The following is a 16,452-nucleotide window of genomic DNA, read 5'->3' as shown; positions in this document are numbered from 1 at the left end:
TTATACGATTCTTAGCTTCTCATACGTGATGATTTTAAATAACATAGTATTTGAACTAATAATTTTCTTCTGGCAATCAAAAGTAATCAGATCTGTTAATCTGATCGTTGATACGATATCTTTCAATTCTTCAGTTTCGATCGTTCACGATCTTTAATAGTTTATTTAATAATACTTACGAAAAAAGGAAAATATCGAAATTTTAACAAATTTCTCTGCGTTTAATGACACATCGTATTAGTCAAGTCTAACAGAAGACCTTCGAATCCATTTAAAAAAAGAAAGACACTCGATAAACAAGAATTATACTCGCACGATGTAAAAATCGAGTTTTTCGAAACTCGAGACAGTCGCATTTCCCTCGCATACGAATCAAAAAACGAGCGAGACAATATGCAGCCTTGGAAGTTTCCTGCTGTCACGGTCTCTCGATTAATCGCGGTTAATACTTAATCAAACGTGGTACATGCGTATCCACCTTCGAGATTGAGATACGGGCGCGATCGGTGGCGGCTCCTCGCCGAGAATTCGAAACGAGGAGGCCGCGAAACATCCTCGGGGACGATCGGTCTCCGGGATGGAGATATCCCGTAGCCGGCAGTGACGCATAAATCTGCGCTCTACGTTCCTATATACGCGCATTTAATTGCAGTGCACCGATGCATCTGCACCAGGCCAAGGAACCGCCTCGTCGCGCCGACGTCGGTTGCTCGCGCCGCTTCCAAAGCCCCCTCGCGACTCTCCCCCCGATCGGCCATTGCTGCCGTTATTCCCGCGTGTCCAGCGGGGCTGCAGAGATTCCCCGCTCGATAAAAATGTGACGCGGTCGTGATGGGATGAAATTTATTCGAAAAAAATCCCGATCCTTCCGAGAGTACCGAAGCTGTAGGGTTGTGGCGAGGAGGTGGATTCGACGAAGAATTATGGGGCTTTTTTCGAGAGTACCTCTGCCTCTTGCTCGAGTGGCGATTACCGGAGTTATTTGTGGAAGGGTCTTAAACGGGGGGAGGGATTATAAATAATGAGTGGAATTGCGGGGAGATTGTTCCAAAGGATATTTCCACTATCCGTAACCGAAATTCTGGAGTTTGCTTACGAGTGTAACGGCGATTCATGATTCGTCGGGATTATTTCTGTCCTCGATCTTATCCGTGGGAGGTGATCGATTTATTGAAAATGAATCGAGAGATGCGAGTATAATGTCCGGGAGAATTTTTAATGTCGTTTCGCTCATATCGTTTCCAATTGCGATTCGTAAAGGGTTTCGATTTGTTTATATATTTGTTTTTTTTTTCAATGGCGATCATTATCTTCAAACGAGATTTTTCTAATTGATATCTCGGATACAACATTCAGCGAAAGAACGATGTTATTTTCATACCATGGAATTCCGTTCCGTTCGGTTCATAACGCAGAAAGAAAGTATCGCAATGCTGAAAACGATTCGCAGGATCATAACGATCTCGGGAACAGTTTTGACTTCCGTCGATTCGCCTTTCTTGTCACACGATTTCGTCGGAATAGGTGCAGTTGGAAAAGGGGCAAGAAAGAAGCGGTCGCGTTGACGACAGTCTTCCCGGAAGTTCGAGGGCTTTCAAAACTTGTCGAATAGTCATTCTCACAGCAGGAAATCGTCTTACGATTGTCGGTATATAAGTAAATAAAAACCGCTCTGGAGGTAATATACCACCACTTGTATCAAGAGACAAAAGTTCCGAGAATAATCGAGAAACGCTAACGTGTTTTATATTTTTATGAGTTCGAGAGAGTCTCGCCGGTGGTGGAAATTCCATCGTATTCGGAAATCAGGTTAATGGCGTCCCATATTCTTTTTCAAACACGCACGCGGCTCTCTTAATTAAACTTTGCACTTTGTTGAATCCAGCACATTGTGCTAATGTACTGGAGGGATCGGTAACGTCGGATGGATGAAGAATACGCACGCGTAAAAATAAACGATGAAGATGAATAAAAATATTTCATTCGCGACGTGTGCGGACTTATCCACGAGCAATCTCGTTGGAGTTTGAAATAGACGCGAAAAGGCTCGCGCGAGTATTCCCAAAGGTCTCGTTTTTTAGACGAGAGTCCAGCAATTTCTTCTCACTCGCTTTCCTCCTCCTTTCTTCCTTTCCTTCTCCTCCTCTTCCACTCGCCTTCTCCTTCTTTTTTTCCCCTCCCTGTCTCCCTTTTTTTCACCTTCAACCGGCTCGTCTTTCAAAGGGGACCGGGCGCGTCCCGAGGTCGCCGTTAAGGACACGTTTGAAATCGTTCGCGCGAAATGCTCGCGCCCGTGCGCTCTCCGCATAAATCCTTCCCCTTTGAGATAGGGAAGTGGGTTGGTTGTACTCGGGTCGCACCTACCTTTGCAGTCGTAATCTAGGCGCTCTTCGAGTGGAGTGGCCCCCGAGTGAAGTGCGTTTCACTGTATTGTGCACCGGCCGCAAAGTCCGCATCCGCCGTTTCCTCCATCCTCTTCCCACCGATTCACGAAACGACCTTCGACCCACGAAACACGAAGTCGAAGCAACGATTTTCCTCGCCCGTTAACGAGCTTCCATTTTTCTGCAGCGAAATCGCTTCGGTGACCAGTCGGCTGTCAAAGTATAATGCGAGTACGGTTCGCTTATTTTACTTTATTTTCTTTATTTTGAATCCTGTTTGTTGGAAATCTTATCGTTCTTTTTTTTTTTTAGATAATTTTTTAATTCACAGTTTAATATTATACTTTGGTCGTATCGAGTCAATTTACACGATTTGTGTTAATCGTTAGAAATAAGTGTTTTAACGATTTTGGATGTTAAGAAAAATTTATCATGTTATTTACTTCGTAACAATTTAATATTGTTACGAATATATATATTCCTAATATAACACGTCATAGATCTGTGTACCATTTACTAGATTTTTATCTGGATTACGATCATTCGCGAAACACATCATCCACTTTCGGTGTCTGAGGTTATGGTTACTCTCATCTCTCAAATCGAACCCGGTCGACGATACAGATTTGAAACGAAAGTTTCGTTTATATCTTTCTTCCATGGGGTCTCAAGTGTACAACGATCAACAGAGTTCTAAACGAGTAAACGCGATTCGTTGGCGGCGGGGAATGTGTCCGGCCGCGATAACCGCGTTGCTTTTCGATGAAAACTTGAAAAGAGCTTTTTCCAGGGGAGAAAGGGGGATCGCCGAATGGAGGGTGGCTCGTCGAATGGGTGGTCGAAAGTATTATTGGAGAAGTTGGAGCCCGTCGTACCGATTTCTTACCGAAGTCTCGTATGAAGTCTCGTCTCTTGTGCTCCTCGATCTCCGCGCCTCTCGTCGCAGTTTCTAAAGGATTCGACGCGTATGGGACTTTAAATGGCTGCCTCGAGGATGGAACAATGGCAAACAAACACGTATTCACCTGTGGAACGAAAACATTCCCTCGTAAGAAATGCGAACGATATTTCCGAACGGTTCGAATTGCCGGAAAAGAAATACTTTCTATCTTTCTCTCTGGATGGAGAAAACTATTTAACGGGATAAAGCACTAAGACGATAAAGTATAAAGCGTACAAGTTGGGATTCGTCCAAAAGATCTGAAAATCGGGTTACATCGTGCCAAAGGATAAAGAATGTTTCAGCAACAGTTTCTTGTGCAAGCTTTTCGTTTGATGTATATGTATATAGGAACAATGAATGCACACATGTTCAAAGAGGGAGATAAGAGTTTCTTAAAGTTTCCGGCCATATCTCGCGAGCAAAGTACCGGTGATCGTATTAATGCAAAAAGGTCGGTAAAGTGTGTACACCCGGTTACATTCTTGGCACGGAAAATCGTCGATGAAGCTTCTTCACAGCTACGTGGAAACAAGGTTGCAAGAGAAAAGGGAACTGGGTTACGATATCGCTTAATCTACAACCTACAATTCCTCTTCTTCCGCTGTCTTCATTTTACACGTCGTTCCTCCTCCCCCTCCCCATCTCTCTCTCTCTCTCTCTCTCCACTCTTTTCACAATTCTGTCTCCTCCAGAGGCATTGTTTCCCCTCTGTTCTCAATTATGAAGGCAAACTACGCGACAGAAAATCAAGAAACTCGAGCCTGTTCCAAGGTACGAACGATACAAATGCCTTTTCTCTAGTTCAAACAGACACCCGTTCCTATTTTCAGCTTCGAAGACGCTTCGTTTGCGCTCGGAGAGGAGGAGAAGGGAGGAGAGAGTTGTTCCAGATGTCCAAATGATATCGATAATCACGAAAACGTTAACGAATCAAATTGAACACGCGAAAAGTATGCGAATCGATACGATTTCAATCTCGACTCGCATTCCTTGGATCCTTTCTTTCCACGTTTTGCATTGCTGATTCATGGACTCGTTCGTTTTTTTTTTTTTTAGGTGCGAAAGAGTGATAAACACCCGGCGATCCGATAGTTTCTTCGAACGATCTTTGCTTCCTTTGATCGAGGAAACATACGGAAAACTGTTCCGAGAGGTTTCTCTTTGGTCCAGATTAAGACGCCTTAATGGATAACGAAGTTCGAGGAAACAGGATGTCGATAGTGCTCGTTCGAAAGGACTGTGTACTTTCTGATGTTGTCACTGCTTTCTAGAGAGATGACAAAGTGGATGACGAAACGTTATATAATACGAATCAAACGTGTTTCTGTTTTTTTTTTCTTTTCTATGATATTCCGTAATTTTATTCGACGATCGTATCTTACGACGTATCTTCTCTATAAAACAAAAAAAAGAAAAAACACCGATATAAAACTACGAGAATAAAATTAAGTTTATTATCTAGCACGATCAGGCAACGGAATGGAACATTTTCCAGTCCAAAAGAAGGGCTCCCATGAATGTTCGAATTCCCGAAAGGAGAGCAACGACTTTCTTTTTATCGTCCCTCGCCGCCGCTACCTCACCGCTATATCTCAATCTTCTCTTTTCCTTTTTTTTTCTTTCCCCTCCCTTCTCTTTCGCGAAAAAGAGATAAACACGAGAGGGCCGGGATAGATCTTTTCGAAGCCTTACATGAACATCAACAACGAAGCAGAAATAAAAGAGTCGAGGATCCACCTAAACGCGCGTCCCCCTCCCGATACAGACTCTCTCTTCTACCGACGCGTTCCTCGCCGAACCTTTCTGTCTTTTCTGATCCGTGACTTTTTTCTAAAGAACCGCCGGTATACGTGGGGGGGCCCCGGCTTTCGACCCTGCCCTCGTGTCATTTTGCGTACATTCAGACACACGCGATACACCGACCCCTTTTCGTACCCTTCTCTTTTCAATACTCCTTTTTTCCCTCTTTCCCCCTTCTCTTCCAACAATAATTCTTTTTCATATTATTCGTTCGAGTCGGCGACGAGTAATTCTCGTTCATTTTCGCGCGATTGACTGAATTTTTTAAATCTCGTTCGTTTTAAAACAAAGAATCGCTCCTTTTCGACGATTCCTTGTTACGAATTATGTCCCCTGAAATTCCAAAGACGTTCCAAGGTATTTCGTTCGGCTGTTGGTACAAGGGTTTACGCGTTGAACGAGAAACCAACGGTGGATTCCTTTGTAGGATGCTTTCGCTTCCGGTTCGTCTCTATTATTTCGAGAGTTGCCGATGTACAGACTAATCGTTCCCTCGCATGCACCACGGTAATGTAGGGTACAATAACGCTTTTCTTCCGCGTTTCTTTGCCCGCTCTTTCTTCCCGGCTCCTCGGGGGAAGCACCAGCTGTCTCGACCGTGTAGACCACCACATCGTTCTACATCCCGCCACCCACTTTTCAATCGTCCTTAACCGTTCCCTCCCCGTTCCACTACTGTCTCTTCATCGAGGTAATGCTCGAATAAAAACGATCGAGGAAACGAACGAGCGGGAGAACGTATACGTATTCCCTCGATCGATCAAACCACCTTTCGAGTGATTTATACCGTCATATCGCACACCTTTTCTCCACATCTATTTCTTTCGATCGATGGCTATTCGATATCCCGCTTACTCGCTCCCCCCTAACTCGAGGATCTTACTAATTTATGACTATGTAACAGGTTGGTGAATTATACAGGTTTAAAAAATGTAGAATCGCATTTGAGGGGATTAACTCGACTTATCTTTCTACCATTACTATTCCATCCGATTAAACATTATTTATGCAGTTTTGGTTATTATCACTTTACTACACTCGTTTTACCAAGAAATTTGTATCTAAGAAAAGATAGAAACTATCATAATATTTCTCATAATATTTAAAAATGAAATGAACTCTCTAATTTCCATCGAACATGTTTAATGAAAATTCGTATTATATACGTAGAATTTTTTTTATATTTTGAACACCATAGAACGTGATACGAAGCTTTGATTTCATTATCTCGGATCAATATACAATCCAATATCCAATAATAAGCAAACGATCGATCTTGAGCGAAATTCTTCTTCGGAATTTTATCAAAAGATTTTCGTCAATCATCGTTCCGTGTATAATTTTTGAACAAATTATTCCACGCGAAAAGTACCGCGGATATTATCGCGTCTTCCACTCGAACAGATTGACGAGAGATTCGATAATTGGCGCCGCGAAACGGCCAGCACCGACGTAATCGGCCATCGTGTCAAAGTATCGTAAACGAACACCGCAGAGTGTCTCTGCGACGCAATTGCACCCGTGGGGAGGATCTATCATTTCGATCAAATCTGATGTATTTCACGGGATTAATTAAATTGGCTTATCTTGGGGCAGATAGTGAACACATGGAAGTGGAGGGGGCGCGTGGAAGGGAATAGGAAAGAGAGAGGGAAAACGGGGAGGCATGCTCGCGGTGTTCACGATTCATCAAAGTCAGCCGAATGCATTTCGATGCTGATTTGCGGTGAACGTAATCATTCCCTTTATTAAATTCCACTATCATTGGCCGTGGCACGGGCTGCCGCAACTACGACTTGCCTCTTGATTCGGCCGCGTATCGAAACCAATCAGGGAAGCGTCCGGAACGGCGGTTTGCCCTCGAGCATGATTCGAATCGCTATCATCAGAAATTGAGTGCAACGATAATACCCTTGTTAATTCCCGATCCCGTTCCCGAGGATCCACGCTCGCCACATTATTCGTTATTCATTTTTTATCCCGTCTTTTTTCGTACACCTGATTTCCCGTTGCCCTTTCATGAAATTATCCCGACCTCCCACACGCTTGGCGAATTTTAAACCGTTATATCTCGCGCAACATCGATCGCAACGCGTAGGACGAAATGTCAATTGACCACATCGTTTAAAAACGTCGCGATCCTTGGAAATAAGAGATTTCCTCCGTTCAAAATATCCGCGGACCCCGTGAATAAATCACGAGTCCAATCCAAGTCGTGGCTACGTAATACTCGTTCCCATACCTCCTCGTCCAATCCCTTAAATTTAGAGGGAAAGATCCTTGTATATGAACGCTCGATTCCGGCCTCGCCGAAATTCACCCGCGATCATGGATCATCCGCTCGGCGCGTCCACCGACAAAACTTACGATCCGTGGTTTTCGCCGACGTGAAAAGCGCGAGCACGAGCTTATACGTGGCTTGTTTATAGGACAGCCGCGCGTAGTTCATACGACAGAACGGTCGTACTAGCGCACGGAGCAAAGTGAAGGTAGGAGGAAGGAAGGTTCGACCCAGAAACCGACCTATATTTTAAGCATGCGGTTTTATCGCCAGGAATACATTAAGCGACACGACCTGTTCCACGGTCGGACGGGACCCATACGAGACCGGGCAAAAACACACAAACAAGCGCGATACACACTGATCATTCAATGGAAATTCAGGCAGGACCTTCGCAATATACATGGTAAGTTGGCGCGCTTTATGGCATGGCCGGTGCTACCTGTGTACGCTCGTCGCTTGCGGGCCAGCCACATTTTATCCGACAAAAGGTACGAGACGTCGGTGGAGGCCGCAACGGCTACAAGAAAACATTTGCATACAAACGAATCACGTTGCTTTTTTGCGCCCCTCCGCAAACGACACACGCCGCGAATTTCAACTGTCGCGCAAATTTCCTCCGATCCCTCCCCCTCCCCTCGTTTCTCCGTATCGCCGCGGATCTTCCCCTCTGATCTCGTGCAACCCGATTTGTTCGGGTGACGCGGCGTGAATTTTGGGCTAGTTTCTCTGCTTAGGTGGCAAACCCTTTTTGTTGCCCTCGTTTGTCCGTCGTTTCGAATTCGAGCCACTGTCTAACCTTGGCCCGGAGCAAATCTTTTCACGCTCCGTTCAATTCCAACTTAATCGTTTTTATTCCTCTCAACACTGTCGAAGAATCTCAACGCGTATTTTATTACGTTGACTCGTTTTTGAAACAAACTCTTTCGATTCCTTCAGTTTGGATCGAAAAGATTTTCAAAACGTGTCCAAGAGAGATAAGAAAAAGCGAGAACTTATTTACATGCTCGATGATACAATTGTTTATTCACAAAAGTATTTCAAACGTAAACTTTGGGATGAAAAAAGAAAAAATAAAAGGCGTGGACGAATTTTTCAAAATAAGAGAGGAATTCATTGGTCTAATTCGTATTTTTTCGAGCGAGGTAATAGGTAATCGAGACTGTTATCTTCGGACGATCGAATCAGGGACGCAACGGGATCCTTTGTAATCGAACAACAAGGCTTGGCGGATGATTACAGACGAGGGCCGTGCCCGGGTCTGCCTCGATTCTAACCGAACGACAATGACCCTCTTTGGTCAATGAATGACCATCAGCTGGCGCGGAGTAATCGCCTGTCACCTACAAGCCACGAAGAACTCTCTATCGGGCCGATCGAAACAGAATAGGTCGCGCGATTCAACGCGGATAAGCTTCGAAGCTTTCAAGATCGGCCCACTTGTCCGGCCAATTTTCTTGCACCGTTCAATTACCATAAACTCGCTCCCGGCGACCAACTCTCGAGTCAGAAAATAAAACACTCTCCCATGAGAAATTCGATTGTCCCCTGATTTCTGATTCTATTTCCAACCATGGTATCTTCAAATTTGCGCCGTTTCTTTTGTATTCCACATATCATAATGGTCGTATTCGTAAATGTACAACGATTATTTTAGTTATAGAAATATCTAGGAGTAGAGTTTTTAAAAAAATTAATATTTTAAGATGTTTGATTGTGTGATGATATAAAAAATACTGTGCAGTATTATGAGGTTATAAGATTTATATTAAGATAATTTATAAAATAAAGAATAAGTAATTTAAATGGATAATTCAAAGGATTTTTCTATTTGCAAATGAACTTTCTGAGCTGTGATACTGTGGCCTGAATCTTAAATAGAAAATAATTATAATGAAATTTTCAATCTTATCATTTATGTGTTGATATACTGATATATTCATCATCAAGTATTTAATATTTGATGACAGTAAAACTTCTTTTACGCGATCATGTCGAATATCGTAGCATTATTCCATATCAAGTAGTGATTTTTCTATTTAATTCTAAACGGAATTTCATCGTAACAATAAACTAACATTCCAATCGCTAAAGGAAACAGTATCCAGAGAGAAATAGAATCGAAAATAATAAGATATTTCTAAATAATCAAACGTTATCAAAATTTCCTTCGTACAAGCAACTTTCGCGTGAAATTCCACGATAAAAACCAAAAAAAAAAACTCCGTCTAAATAACGTAGAATCCATTCTCGAAACCAGTTGCCAATTCCACGGATCGCAGCGAAAAGAAACAGCATCTAGAGAGAAATAGAATCTCCGCAATTTGTGCTCGCGTGCGAGCAATGGCGCACATACGCGATACGAATGTCGTCTCTCGAATGGAGTCTCTCCACGTCGACGAAGCTCGAGACGTGGCATCGAGACGCCGGATCTCGAGTCCACGAAAACGATATAATCCCCCCGCTAGGTCGGCGACGAAAATAGTCGGTAAGAGAGACGACCAACGATCTGCCCGCTATCACGCTAATGTCCTTTGGAGTGTGGTTCGGTGTTCCGTGTGCTGGAAGGAGCCAACTCTCTCCGCGTTATTATTTTTCCTCAGACCCCTTTTAACCGCCCTCTCCACGCCAACCGAGAAGAGAGAGAGAGAGAGAAAGAGCTGCCTTCGAGCCACGGGGTAAAATGATATGTTCCGGTGAGCAACGGCGGTCCAACTATAAGAGGGCAGATAAGACGAGATGGGACCATGGGATACAACGGAACCATGGGATTAACTCTATGCTTTCTCTCTCTCCTTACCTCGGCAACGGAACGACAGGAAGAAACGAACGCTTCTGGAACGCTAATCGTTCTGACCTGTCGCTTCGGGTTATTCGAGAGCGCAGGTGTGGTTGCATTCAGAAATTCGCTTTATGGTCCGCGTTATGGACACGTTTCGAGGCGATACGGGGCCGTGGCCATCCCGTGGCTATCGTGTCGTAAGAGGCGGGATCGAATCCGTTAATGAAATTAACGCCAGGGTCGCGATATCGTGGCTATCGTAATCCACGTGTTGGGAGGGGAAATTGGTCGTAGATGAAAGCAAGCAACGGGTTGGCAATAACGGGATTGTACGGCATGGGGGTAGTTGCAACAGTTGAAACTGAGATACCAGGTCTCCGTCGAGGTCACTCCGTCACGTGGCCGAAGATCATGCAAAACGATTATCGTCGTTCTCGCCCATTCTCGAGTACTGGAATAAAGGGATTACGATTGATAAGTGGATAAGACACGTGCGCTAGATTATATATCGTGTTATATTATACGTTGGTGGCATCAATATAGTGTAAGGCGAAAGCTCATCGACTTGGAGACGAAATTCAATTCGAGTTGAATTCTAAAATCTTCCTTGCCTTCGTTGCTTCCAAATCTCTACTAAGAGATTCTGGAGACCAACAAGTCCTCTCTGATGATGATCCTCCTTTCTCCTTGCCTCTCGTCAGCAAAGGGAGACGCGATTCAGGGGGGAGGGGAGTTGGTTAGTATCTTCGGATCCATATCTTTAAATCATCGGACGAAATGTCGTTAATTACGTGACGAACGGAGATAATCTGAACGATCGCGAATAATTCTCGAACTAATTCCAACCCGACCGAGAGACTAAGATCAGGATCATTACAGGCCGATTAGACCTTAAGGAATTAATTCACCCATTGTCTGCGGGATTTCTATCCGCGCCATAAACCCTTTTCATTCGAGAGGGGAGGAGGGGAGGGTAGAAACTCGCGCCATAACGTCGCTTTTCCTATCTACCGCCTTTTCCTTTCACCCTTCCCGGGTATCAAGACTACCCGCTTCATTTATTCTCGCCACCCGAGGCTATTGTGATCTCCGCTCGCGTGACCGATTATCACGTCGTCGATCGCTCCCGGGGATCTTAAATCTGCGAATCGTCGGCCGTTTCATTTCTGTTACGCAACTGGGATCCGCTCCTGATTTAACGGCTGATCTTTCGCCGACACCCTAATAATAGAACAATGGTCCTCGATGGACTCCACAGACGCATCCTTAAGATTAGATTGGATTTCTAAATAAAACGAAATTTGACTGGTTGCCTTGTTTCTCGAGAGATTGGAACGGCGATCCAGATGGTTATCTTCGCGAAGAAATTTGAAATTCTTGCAGAGCATTGTTGAAAGTTATATCACACTGTGTTGTGAATTTTTTTAAGAGTTCGAAACAGTTTTATGGATAATCAAAAAATCTTCGGAAATAATTTAAAAAAATATAATATTCTCTTAGAAAAGAATATGGTAAATTGCAATTGTCATTCCGAATCGATCAATTCTTCCTTGACACAAATTTCCACGCTCGAAATACGAATAATTTCGTATCTAAGATAACTGCACCGTCTCTGTTTCGAACGAAAATCAAAACCAATTTCCTGAAAACTGAAAAATTGGAAATTCATCTCGACGAATTTATCGGGACCGCTAAAAATTCAAAATGGTTAAAATTTTTTGCGATAATAAATGTCCAACGATATAATTGAACGCGAAACATCCTTGTCACTTTGTTCCAAAAAATTTCTATCTAGTGTCGCTCATCTTCTCGGACAAGAAGAAAAGGGCAATATAAGATAATGCCCTCTGGAATAAATCGGTTTCATTGCTTCCGTTTCGATCTGATAGGTGTAGGCTCGTCGAGTGGCTCGAAATCGGGACGGGTTTAAACTCCCTGCGTGGCCTACGAGAGAAATTTAAGACGTCCATTGTTCCTGCCGCTTGAATTTACAAGGGTTGTAAACCGCTTTGAGCTACGACACGTTGCAACGCCACCACCGTCGCCGTTCTGACATCATCCCCATCACGAGCCACGCTTTAATTAATGCGTTTTGTATTTTACACGACAGACCATCAGACGAGGGTAACGTACTCGATGATCACGGGACAAGTGCTCGGTCCTTCGATCTTTCGCCTCGAGGACCCGGCAATCAACGACCGTGACACCTATAAAGAAATGAAAGAGAGAAAGAGAGAGAAAGAGAACTTGACAATCCCAGACGTATCCTCTCGCGGTCTAGACCTTTAATTAAGCTAGAATTTAAATTGAAAGTCCAAGTGTATTGTTTAAAAGTGACTAATGGATCGTTACGTTTTAAAGTGATACTTTACACGGATTTTAAAGACGGTGCAATTTTTCTCAGTGGAAGTGAGGAAGAGAAATCGTACGAAATGTAACGTTCCATTAAACAGCGAGATTTTTAATTCTATTCTGAAAACCAGATTTCAATTCTTTCAATAACATGCCACTGCACTATTGGATACTCGCACGTGAAAAATGGCACTACAAATATTATAATTTCATATAACATATCATATTCAGTTCTAAAAGAAAAATCCCTGGAAATCTCGAAATAATGCTCGTGCTGATGAATAATATTTATTCCAATCTCTTAAAACTGGACTTCTTTCTTTTACTCTAATACAGCTCAAATACTCTCTCTTACAATTACAATCCAAATCCTCTTGTTCCAATAAAAAATACGTTCAATAGAGAATATATACTCCTCACCCTTGGTTGCAGTTTAAATTCGCCCCAGAATCAGACGCCTCGAATCCAGCCGGAATTCCTCGACAATCGCTTCCGAATTTCTTCACGAGAACGATGGAGGAGGGGGTTGCGGATGGCATCGAATGGGAAGCGACAATAAAACGCGATCTTCACCACTGAGGTAATCTCAATTGGAGGTCGGCGGGGGGCAGCAGGGGCGAAGAAAAGGACCCTCGAAGAAAGCGCGAGCGGCACGCGTATCCAGGGATATTTGTGACAGGGGGTGCAAAGTCACGGGCAACGGGAGGGCAGAGCTGTATCGAAGGGAGGATCGATCCCCCGAGGCCGATGGAGGAGCCGCATTCCTGTGTAAGCGGCCCTCCTTCACGACCACTTTCTCCTCGCGAAATAGCGAAACCCTTCGAAACGGACACGGCCAAGTCGCCCTGCGGGGGATTCACAATCCTTCAAAGTGGCAGAGAGGGAACGACTAATCAACCCGGCCATTGTCCGAATCACGGTTTCCGGAAATTATTGTTACTCGTATACGACGTATTTATCATCTGGACCGATTCGGATGAGTTATGTGAAAGAAGTTTATGAGGTTGCAAAGGTCTCGACGAATTATCCTGTTGCAATTGCGATAAATGGATAAAAAAATGGATAATCTTACGCGTGTAATAAAGTAAAATTAGAAAATCAGAAATGATTGAGGAACCATTGTAAGATCTTTTTTTGATTCGTTGTTTAATCGAGTGATATTCTGTATTGTTCGCGGTGCAAGTATGGATATTGGATGAAAAAAAAAGTTTTGGATCTGTTCCCGTTTTACACAATATTGTTTTCCAACAGTTGTAAATAGAGAATTGTGTTGCTTCTTTTTTTCGTGTCTATTCGCAACCATTTATTGAACATTTTGACGCGAGGGAAGTTTCAAACTTTAAAAACTCACTTTAAAAATGGAAATAAGGACTTATCGATTCAATAAATACTGTTTATCCTACTTTCTTTTTTAATTCTCCTTTAAAATTGATGAACATAAAATTGTCTCTATTTCTATTGCTCCCCTTCTATTCCATCCCTCGATCGCATAAACCTGCAATTTTCAAGTAACAGAAAACGATAAAATCGTTTCCTTCGAGATCCTTCGAACTATCGCCAGGATTTTCGTTATCGAGATAGCGTGCCAAGGATGGCAACAATGGTGGCCATCCTTGCCGTCCCTTCTTTTTTTCCACGCGTCTGCGCGACGCGACAAAAGCAACAAAATCTCCTCTTTGGGAAACAAAGAGAGGTTGAATATGAACCGTTGCGCCACGTTCGCCTATAGGCTCATTGTTCCACAGTCGCGACACAACAATCTAGAAATTGTACTTTCGCGAAAAAGAAGAAAAGGGGGGAAAAGAGGGGCAAGTGGCGAGGGGGAATAAAAATAGGAAAAGAACAAGTAAGAGTAAAAATAAAAAAAAAAAAAAAAAAAAGGAAAAGAAAAGAGCGAACGTGAAAATAACTCACCTGAAAAAACGATGAAGAATATTAACGGGGCGCAGGATACATCGAGTGTAGGCGTAATTACTCTTTAAAGAGGCTGCCCATCGGCTGGAAAAAGCGAGGTCCTCAAACCGTGACGTTTGTTATCGGAATGGCAGGGCACAGGACAACGCGAACCACGACAATACCGTCGCAAAACTCACCCTCTTCTTTTCCACGCGTCTGTGCAGCACGACAAAAGCGGCACAACCCCCTTCTTCTTCACGGCCGCAAAGCGTGCGGAGGAAAGTTACTCTCTCTGTCTCCCCGTGTCTAGCCGTCTTTTTCTTTGCTTCGATGAGTATCGGGATCTATCGACGTAACAATTTCACTCTATGATAAATGGTGCGTTATGCATCTATCCGATTGATTCTTCCGACACTTTCCGATCTAAGAGCTGAAGGTATGGATTGCATGTTCTCGAAATCGATAATATCTTTATTGTAAATCTCACTTACGCGAGAAATTTGTTTTTTAATTAACTTCAGAAGATTTAGAAGCTTTCTTGTTTAATTAATTTAAAAGAGAAATTTCTATCCTATTTTCAATTCGAGCTTGGGGAGGCGAATAAACGCATAATTTAAGCAGAAAAAAATAATTAAATAACCGATATAGATGTGAATTGGTTGAATTGATTGCTGTGACTCGATAAAAAATCCTTTATTTTTACGCGTCTCATTGGTTTCTCGTCCCGCGTGAACAATAATCAAATATTAAAATATATTGTTGAACGAACGATGCTTTTGATCTTATAGTTTCGATAATCGAATAAACTGAAATAAAAAAAAAAAAAAACAATATTATTATAGACGAAAAATCGGAAAATGTTGCGCATGGGAGGATTAATTACATTTCGCGTATTGCTTTTAACACTAAATGTTTCAAAACATGTTACGACAGAAAAAAAAAAATTCAATTTAAAATATCATATTTTCATTAAATACGCACGAGGCATATTCCAATTTCCAACAAACCTGTTTCAAATCTCTCGTGTGTACGCGTGCAATTTTTACCCTGTATGCGAATCGATAAATTCGTCAACTCTCCCCAGGCACTTCGTTTCGCTGGATTTCTTCTCCTAGTGGACAAAAATTAGTTGCCAGGTCAGAAGCGAACGAGGGATGCACGAACGTTTACGAACGTTTGCTCATCTCGGTGGTGATTGCAGGAAAAAAATTCACGAAAAGGAAAATGTGTTTGCCAGGCCGTTTTGAGCGCGCTCGTAAAATCGTCGCACGACCGAATGCAATCAGGTTGGATTAAACGTTGATACTTTCTGCTACGAGCCAATTCTCTCTCTTTCTCTCTGTATGTTCACTCTCCCTCTTTCTCTCTCCCACTTATTCTTCTCTCCATTCCTCCTTCTTTCTCGCTGCGGTAAATCTAACGCTACGGCAAGTGAACTGGGTCAACGAGGGTCGCCGACATTTAAACAACGATTCGATTGCGAACGAGATTTTTGAATTGGATATCTCGCGAGGTCGCCCGAAATAACGTCGGTACGCGTTTTTATGCTCGTTAAGATCGATGTTGCAGCCTTTGAAAATTTACCATCCATCCTCTTCTCCTTTTACTATTTCCACCAATCTATAAAAAAATAAACGAGTTTTATAAATGTTCCACGTGTATTAGATAGAAGAAGGGATCGAACGTTCGCAAAATTTTATATACACGAATCACTCGTAGATTGAAACGAAGTAGAAGAAAAAGAAAAGAAAAGAAAAGAAAAGAACGAGGAATATTTAGAAAATTCGCGATAGACGAATGGAACACGTGAGACGCGTTGGCGTGAACGTTCACGTGAAAGGTTAAAAGTACGGCACGATTATAGAAGAAGTTAGCCGGGTCCAGAAGGAAGAAAGAACCAACTAAAAATAGCCGCCGGTGCCACATTACGGATCGATTGTTTGAGAAACTGTTGGACGCCGCGTTGAAATTTCCGCTAAAGTTGGAGCAACCGCTCGATCAACGTCACTCGTCA

The 16,452-nt window shown here is 42.9% G+C and overlaps 2 long non-coding RNA genes across 5 annotated transcripts in view; one reads left to right on the top strand and one right to left on the bottom strand.

Annotated features, from left to right (window-relative positions):
* The window catches only part of LOC133666460 (uncharacterized), a 168,015-nt gene extending 154,071 nt beyond the window's left edge, over positions 1-13,944 (top strand). The window contains exon 3 of the long non-coding RNA XR_009830639.1: positions 12,975-13,944. This is a non-coding gene — a long non-coding RNA (uncharacterized LOC133666460). The remainder of the gene's footprint in view (positions 1-12,974) is intronic.
* LOC133666433 (uncharacterized) overlaps positions 1-16,452 on the bottom strand; it is a 33,449-nt gene that overhangs the window by 13,321 nt on the left and 3,676 nt on the right. Inside the window, exons 2-6 of one of the 4 annotated variants that reach the window (XR_009830618.1) lie at positions 15,446-16,058; positions 14,636-15,244; positions 14,457-14,540; positions 3,271-3,409; positions 2,365-2,596 (exon numbers count right to left, since the gene is read on the bottom strand). This is a non-coding gene — a long non-coding RNA (uncharacterized LOC133666433). Of the gene's footprint in view, positions 1-2,364; positions 3,410-14,456; positions 14,541-14,635; positions 15,245-15,445; positions 16,059-16,452 lie in introns of all 4 variants that reach the window. The other 3 variants (XR_009830605.1, XR_009830610.1, XR_009830621.1) reach the window with 3 other exon arrangements.

Source organism: Apis cerana, linkage group LG1 (assembly GCF_029169275.1).
Source record: "Apis cerana isolate GH-2021 linkage group LG1, AcerK_1.0, whole genome shotgun sequence".
NCBI lineage: Eukaryota > Metazoa > Arthropoda > Insecta > Hymenoptera > Apidae > Apis > Apis cerana.
The sequence above is the reverse complement of the archived record's forward strand: the minus strand, read 5'-3'. Positions and strand labels throughout refer to the sequence as shown.